We start from the raw sequence: 8,763 nt of genomic DNA on the forward strand, positions 1-8,763 counted from the left end.
AAATTAATGAAATAAATATTTTATATATAAATACATTACAAATTATAATTAAATAAAAATGAATATATAAAAGAAATATATCAAGAAATATCTAACAAAATGTAAATATTTATTAACACATTTATATTTATTTATGAATATGTTATATATAAATATAATAATATATAATATATAAATCAATTTTATATATATATATATATATATATATATACACACACACACACATTAAAAATATGTATCATATATATAATAATTAACAAAATAAATATTTGTATATATAAATACATAAAAAAAAAAAAAAAAAAATATATATATATATATATATATATATATATATATATATATATATATATATATATATATTATAATATAGCCTGACCAAAAATAATGAAAACACACACACATTAAAACACACACACATTAAAAATATGTATCATATATACAATATGTATCATATATATAATAATTAACAAAAGAAATATTTGTATATATAAATACATAAAAAAAAAAAAAAAAATAAATATATATATATATATATATATATATATATATATATATATATATATAAATTATAATATAGCCTGACCAAAAATAATGAAAATATAATAATAATAATAATAATAATAATTGCAAATATATTTCACATCAGATATCTTTGCATTCCACAAATTAATTTGAAAGCATCTCACAGTGCACTGGTCATGTTGTAAATTAAAATCAGCTGACGTTTTAAGATAGGAAATCTCATCAGCTTGACCTTCCTGTTGATTAGCTAAAACCTGGTGCCTTAGGAAAGAAATAAACAAGTCTTTAACGTGGTTAGACGACGAGGCAAAAATGTGTGGAGTGTGGTACAACAGACAGACAGTGGGAGGAAAACAGAATTCATGACAGGCCTTTGCAGCTGATTCAACCCACACACAGGAGCAAGATACACCACACGCTCCCAGAGGAACCAACCAACCTGCACCCTCTCGCCCGCACCTTCTCCTTTCCCAGAGTGCTCTGTCTCCTGGCCCATCTCTCATGTTGATTGGTGGCCATGTGCTGCACACTGATCCATTGTGATGTCATATGTCTGTGCTGCTCCTAGTTCCTATGGCGATGTGCAGCAGAGGGAAAGTTACAAAACCAGACAGGAGAACCAATTGGGTAAATATCATGAAAACATGTCCAGGACACATTTCACCCAACATATAGAAAATGAAACCCATTTTTAGGATTTTTTCAAAATTAAAATGCTTAATTGTCCTAAAAAAATTATTTTATTTTGCTATAATAACCCAGATATGAAATAATAACCCAGATATGTTCAGGTTTTTTAAGATTCATCCAGTCACGGCCCAGAGATGATGATGGGTAATTGAGCTCATGCACCACACAAAAATTTGTTCTTACACCAGTGGAATCAGATAACTTTTATGAAGTTTTATTTAAAATGAAAATAAACAGAAGCCTTTAGAGAGGGTTATGGCTGCATCTGTCCAGCATGGAAATTTCTTGGGGGAAAAAAGTATTAGTTTTTTGCATTTTTGAAACTGATTTTGGCTAAGAAGACATTTTAAGATGCCAGCTGTGTTTTGGCCCAAATACAAACATCTCAGTTTCCTTGGTAAAGTGAGTGAGGGGTTTCATAATTCTTGCCCTGTAGTCGGAAGATCTCGACTTCTCATCCAAACTCAAGGCCCTCAGCACTGGCGCACGGGACACCCCCGCAGGCCAATGGCATTATGAGCCAATTATTCAGTATTATTTGATAACAGAGCAATTTTAGTTAGGGAATTGATGGAGATACACATGTATCAGAATAGCAAGAAACAGTGTATCTATCATATGCTTGAATATTGATCAATGATTTGCATTAAAAATTGCGCTGATTGACATGAAGAAGCACCATTGTAAAGTACTTTAAATGAGTCCATTCCATTATTAAACCACTTTCTTTTCATTTAGGACATTTTCTCCTTATAGAAGTTTCCTGAGGGGTTTTAAACTAAAATTTCACCTCTGACCCACTGTAGATTTTGCAGATAGATGATTTGTGGTTTCTGAAGGATTCTGTCATTAATTACTCAGCCTCATGTTGTTCCAATCCCACAAGTCCCTCGTTCATCTTCGGAACATGAATTAAAATATTTTTGATGAAATCCGAGAGGTATTTGACTCCTCAAAAGACAGCAATTTAACCTCCAATTTCAAGGTCCTGAAAGGTACATTGTTAAAATAGTCCACATGACCACAGTGGTTCAACCTTAATTTTATGAAGCGACAAGAATACTTTTTGTGTGGAAAAACAAAATAATGACTTTATTCAACAATATCTTCTCTTCTGTGTCATTCTCCTACGCTATTTACATTTAGCGCTTCCAGGTTCTACACAGTAAAATCCCCAGAGTTAAATCAACTCTGCTCAGAGTACATATGGTCCCTCTCTAAATAGTGTTAAAGTAACACCGAAGCAGAGTTAATGAGTTAATGTTAATGAGAGTTAATGAGATAATTAAGCAATTAATAAGGCTGTGACTGAAGTCAGTTGTAGTTCTTGTGTTTCTGTTTTATTCAGTGATTCTGCTTGTTAACAGCAGGTGTTCATCACTAATGCACAATCATCACTTGTTAATTATCTCATTAACTTTAACTCTGCTTCAGTGTTATTTTAACACTATTTAGAGACAGACCATAGGTACTCTGAGCAGAGCTGATTTAACTCTGGAGATTTTGCTGTGTACGTCAGAACAACGATTCAGTATTGGCCGACACTGTTCATGTGAGCAGCACGATGCATACGTGTGATGCTGCCCACAAGTGCCGGCCAATAATGAGTCGGGTTTTGTTTTTGCGCACAAAAACTATTCTTGTTGCTTCATAAAATTAAGGTTGAACCACAGCGGTCATGTGGACTATTTTAACAATGTCTTTAGTATCTTTCTGGACCTTGAAAGTGGTGGTTAAATTGCTGTCTATGGAGGAGTCAGATACCTCTCGGATTTCATGAAAAATATCTTCATTTGTGTTCTGAAGATGAACGAAGGTCTTACAGGTTTGGAACAACATTTTTGGGTGAACTAACCCTATAAAAACCTATGGGGAAAATCTTGAGGGAACCAGTGGTAAATTAATCTTCAGGGTTTTGACATCATTCCTGCACCACCCCATTTCATCCCAGATGACATCATTGCTTGAGGGCGGAGCCTCTAATCATTTTAGTACACCACTGGACTTCAGGACATGTAGCCGACTTTGTTTTCACTACTTACTTGGAGGACAGTTTCACCCAGGCACTCACTCACTCTCTGTCTCCCTGCTTTAGAGTGTGAATGACTTGGAAATCTTTTTCCATTCCTTTCATTTTTATAACATGCGCAATGTTCTGATTCTTCATTTATTTCTGCACGGGTGAAAAATGGGGCTGTAAAGTTGTGGTGGCAGTGCTGCAGTCCTGTGCTGCTCCCCTGAGCAATTCCACAGACTCTCAAACACAGAAGCAGCATTTCATGAAGAGAAGGTGAGTTTACTGTTGCCAGAGGCACACAGAGAGAGAGAGAGAGAGAGAAGGAGAGAGAGAGAATACCTCTTCTATCCCCATGGTTGTGAGATAACAGCTGGGCCACTGAGAGAGAGTGTGTGAAAGCAACCTCCATTCCCACAGAGCCACAAACATCTAAATAGCCAGAAAAATTCTGTGAAAAATTACTGCTTTGGCTGGACACAGGGGAGCTTTTCAGAGACTGTATGCGTAAAATTATAGTACAATTGAAATGAATCAAAGGAATAGTTCATACAAAAATTCTGTCATCATTTACTCATGTTGCTCCAAACCTGTATGACTTTCTTTGTTCTGTGGAATATAGATATTAAGAAGAATCTGAGCTACTTTTTTTTCTTTTTTGTGTGGACAGACGCTTGTTGACGCTACCTATGACAAAAAGCAAAAAAAAAAAGGGCCACAAGGGGTGTCTGCAGAAAATGTGAGAATTTTCTAAAAAATTTCTTGTGAATTTGAGAGTTTTCAGAGTAAAGCCACGGTCACACTATACTGAACGTGCAATATTTCTTCCGGTCGTGATATGACATCACGGTTTACAGCGTCTTTTTTATAAACATGAATTCAACATATAACTTAAAGTAATACATTTGTGTAAAAATATAGAAACTACTCGACTTTACCACAAAAATATCATTCTTTTAATTCAGCCAAGAGGTCATGCCATGATGAATTGATCTTCTACTGGTCGCACGTCTTCATGTGATGCGAATTCGCAATTCAGAGCTTACCATACTTGAACTTTGGAACGCAGCGAAATTTTTTGCACGAGCTTGCGTTTCCGGTCTAACGCATTCGCATGTGTTTGAATGGAAGTCAATGGAACGAAAAGTGCAGTGTGACCGCACCTTTACCATGTTAACTTCAAATATTATGGTTAACATAATATCTTTCAAATTTGATATGACTAATGTTTTAAATCATAATTATTTACTTGCATAATTAGATATTTTCTAGATACATTTTTAATGATTTGCTGTGATTTATTGTCAATTTTGGAAACAGCTTGTTTTCTTTATAATATAATGCTTAATATTTTTCTCACAAAATGCATCTTTATACGTACAATAAATTATATATGTTCCATTTTATTTTATTTATCTAAAAGGAGTCGTCATATTTTAGATCATATGAACCACTTTCACTATATATGAATTCACTATCATTGTATAGAAAAGAGCAGTGTTGGGAAAGTTACTTTAAAAAGTAATGCATTACAATATTGCATTACTCCCTAAAAAGTAACTAATCTAGTCTAGAATAACCATCATGTTTACACAATGCCTCTGCACTACTCCTGATTTCTCTCAACATGGGGACAGGAGAGCTGTCAATCAATAAATGGGAAAACAAAGTAACTTGCATTATTTTGTTGTAAAATTAAAGGTAATGCATTACTTTGCTAGTTACTTGGAAAAGTAATCTGATTACTTGCAATACCTGTAATGCATTACCCCCAATACTGGAAAAGAGTAGCATGAATATTCAAAGTCCCATTCACACCCAGAACAATCTTGGAGTCACACCAAGAAAGATCTGCTGCTTTAAATGCTCAAACTCTAATTGGCTGTCAAAGTTTTTATCATTCATTAGCTAGAAGAAAAAAAAATGTTCTGAAATGTATTCCTTTATTGTTATCATCCATGGTGTGAACTGCCCTTAATGTCATCTTTTGTGTTCCACAGAAGAAAGAAAGTCAGGTTTGGAAAAAGCCAAAGCTGAGAAAGTGATCACAGAATTTTTATTTTTAAGAGGAAGACAATCACATTTAAATCACAGAGTAAAGCACAGCTAAGTCTGAATATTCAGTTGCTGTAGATTGAGGGCCAGTTAACTCCCTCCGCCTCATGCAGGCTGAGAAATGGCTTCATTTAAGCTGATGATTGAGTCTTTTTTTGATTGTGAATGCTAAAAACAACATGCTCTTTATTTTGTGTTGCTCTACATTTTCTTTTTTTTACTGTGTAGTAGCTGATTAAAGCGAGCAGAGAAGTGCTGCTATTATGAGCACTTATTGACTTGCGTTTTTCAGGTCATATTCACAGAGAAAGTGATTTTGCCCTCTGGTGAATCAATGGGCATCAAATGAGATGGACAACGCCCATTTCCTGTTCCTTCCCACCTCATGCATATAAATCACACAGATGTTGTCGCACCCTTGAGATGATGCTCTCAAAGGCGGCTCATCTTCGATTTGTTGTGGTTGTAGTGTTGCGACGTGTTCTGGAGCTGATCACTCGATTAATGAATGAACGACTGAACAGAGACTCTTAACTCTTAAAGTGACGACCTTATTTTGCAACATTTACAAACAAGTATTTTAGCATAGAAAAAATGCAATCTATAAGCTTTAATAGGCTAAAGGCTCCTGTTCTTCTGTATATTCCATATTGTGACTATATTTTCACAGTATGACATTATATTTTCACAATTTAGTCCAAGGGTGAAGAAGATAAATGAAGTAGATCAAAATAAAGGCATTGTTTATTAAACAAAGCAAACTAGTATGCATAGAACAAACACAGGAACAAAACCAGACAAAGAACTGAATGAAATAAGGGACTTAAATACACAATGTATCATTGAAATGAGGGACTTAAATGAACTCAGTGACGAACAGGTGAAAACTAATTAATCAAAAACTATGGTAACAAATGAAGAGCAGAAAAATGGAACAAAGGAAAACGGGTAAGAAAAAAACTAAAAGTCCATAAAGTCCGTGACATATACATAACAATGTTTATTTATTATTTTGAACCTTTATGTCACAACCAACGTTATTTTAGTATAACTGAAATACTACTATAGTTTTAATCAATATTTTGATTTAGTTTTTGTATTTTTATATTTTCCATTTTCATTTATATTTTAGTTAATATTTTATTAACTGTGTTTTTGTCATATATATATATATATATATATATATATATATATATATATATATATATATATATATATATATATATATATATATATATATATATACAAACCCGATTCCAAAAAAGTTGGGACACAGTAGAAATTGTGAATAAAAACAGAATGAAATGATGTGGAAGTTTCAATTTTCAATATTTTATTCAGAATACAACATAGATGACATATCAAATGTTTAAACTGAGAAAATATATCATTTTAAGGGAAAAATAAGTTGATTTTAAATTTCATGGCATCAACACATCTCAAAAAAGTTGGGACAAGGCCATGTTTACCACTGTGTGGCATCCCCTCTTCTTTTTATAACAGTCTGCAAATGTCTGGGGACTGAGGAGACAAGTTGCTCAAGTTTAGGAATAGGAATGTTGTCCCATTCTTGTCTAATACAGGCTTCTAGTTGCTCAACTGTCTTCTTTGTCGCATCTTCCTCTTTATCGCATCTTCCTCTTTATGATGCGCCAAATGTTTTCTATGGGTGAAAGATCTGGACTGCAGGCTGGCCATTTCAGTACCCGGATCCTTCTACGCAGCCATGATGTTGTAATTGATGCAGTATGTGGTCTGGCATTGTCATGTTGGAAAATGCAAGGTCTTCCCTGAAAGAGACGACGTCTGGATGGGAGCATAGGTTGTTCTAGAACTTGGATATACCTTTCAGCATTGATGGTGCCTTTCCAGACGTGTAAGCTGCCCATGCCACACGCACTCATGCAACCCCATACCATCAGAGATGCAGGCTTCTGAACTGAGCGCTGATAACAACTTGGGTTGTCCTTGTCGTCTTTAGTCCGGATGACATGGCGTCCCAGTTTTCCGAAAAGAACTTCAAATTTTGATTCGTCTGACCACAGAACAGTTTTCCACTTTCCATTTTAAATGAGCCTTGGCCCAGAGAAAACGCCTGCGCTTCTGGATCATGTTTAGATATGGCTTCTTTTTTGACCTATAGAGTTTTAGCCGGCAACAGCGAATGGCACGGTGGATTGTGTTCACCGACAATGTTTTCTGGAAGTATTCCTGAGCCCATGTTGTGATTTCCATTACAGTAGCATTCCTGTATATGATGCAACGCCGTCTAAGGGCCCTCACTCTGAGAGGCTCTTTTTATACCCAATCATGTTGCCAATTGACCTAATAAGTTGCAAATTGGTCATCCAGCTGTTCTTTATATGTACATTTAACTTTTCCAGCCTCTTATTGCTACCTGTCCCAACTTTTTTGGAATGTGTAGCTTTCATGAAATCCAAAATGAGCCAATATTTGGCATGACATTTCAAAATGTCTCACTTTCAACATTTGATATGTTATCTATATTCTATTGTGAATAAAACATAAGTTTATGAGATTTGTAAATTATTGCATTCCTTTTTTATTCACAATTTGTACAGTGTCCCAACTTTTTTGGAATCGGGTTTGTATATACATATATATATATATATATATATATATATATATATATATATATATATATATATATATATATATATATATATATATATATATATATATATATATATATATATATATTGTATATATATATATATATATATATATATATAAGTTCTAAGTTTTATATAACGTTTTTTTGGAGTTATGACAACTTTGAGTGAATTTACGTTCAACCAACAAGCTGCACTGAGTTAGATGAACTTAATAATTTGTAGCATAAACACAATGTTTTTAAGTTGATTTCTCAAAAACAAATTAAGTCGCTCCAACTACCAGAGTTGTAGCCCTGGAACCAATTAATCTTATCTATTTCAGTTCAAATCAACAGCTATCATAGCACATGCTAACATAACTTATTTAACATATTTAATGAACAGGTAAGATATTACTCGTCACTGGCATTAACATAGTAATTGCTTATAGAGTCAATGTAGTGTTTACCTTCATGTTTTCTTACTCTTCAGCACAATGGCAACCACAAAACTTCAACATTACAGAAACTCTTTTAAATGTCAAACATAACAGCATTAAACACTAACCAGGTCTTTCTCTTCACAAAAAAAAAAAAAAAAACAACAACATAAAATAACACTTAATTTCAACATTTACGGTGTCGTTCCAAACGGGATATATTGCCCTCCGAAGGGCACTTCAGAGTGAAAACAATCATGGCCGCCATATTGAAGGGTCGTTCCAAACCGTAGTGCTCAAAACTGGCCACTTCAAAGGGCCCTTCAGAATGAAAAATTTCGAAAGGTACAACTGATGGACACTTCGGGCCCCCATGATTCCTTTGCACAGGGAGGTTGTTTGACATCACAGAAGGCTCGGAGTTC

The sequence above is a fragment of the Megalobrama amblycephala genome, linkage group LG22, assembly GCF_018812025.1.
Source record: "Megalobrama amblycephala isolate DHTTF-2021 linkage group LG22, ASM1881202v1, whole genome shotgun sequence".
Taxonomy (NCBI): Eukaryota; Metazoa; Chordata; class Actinopteri; order Cypriniformes; family Xenocyprididae; genus Megalobrama; species Megalobrama amblycephala.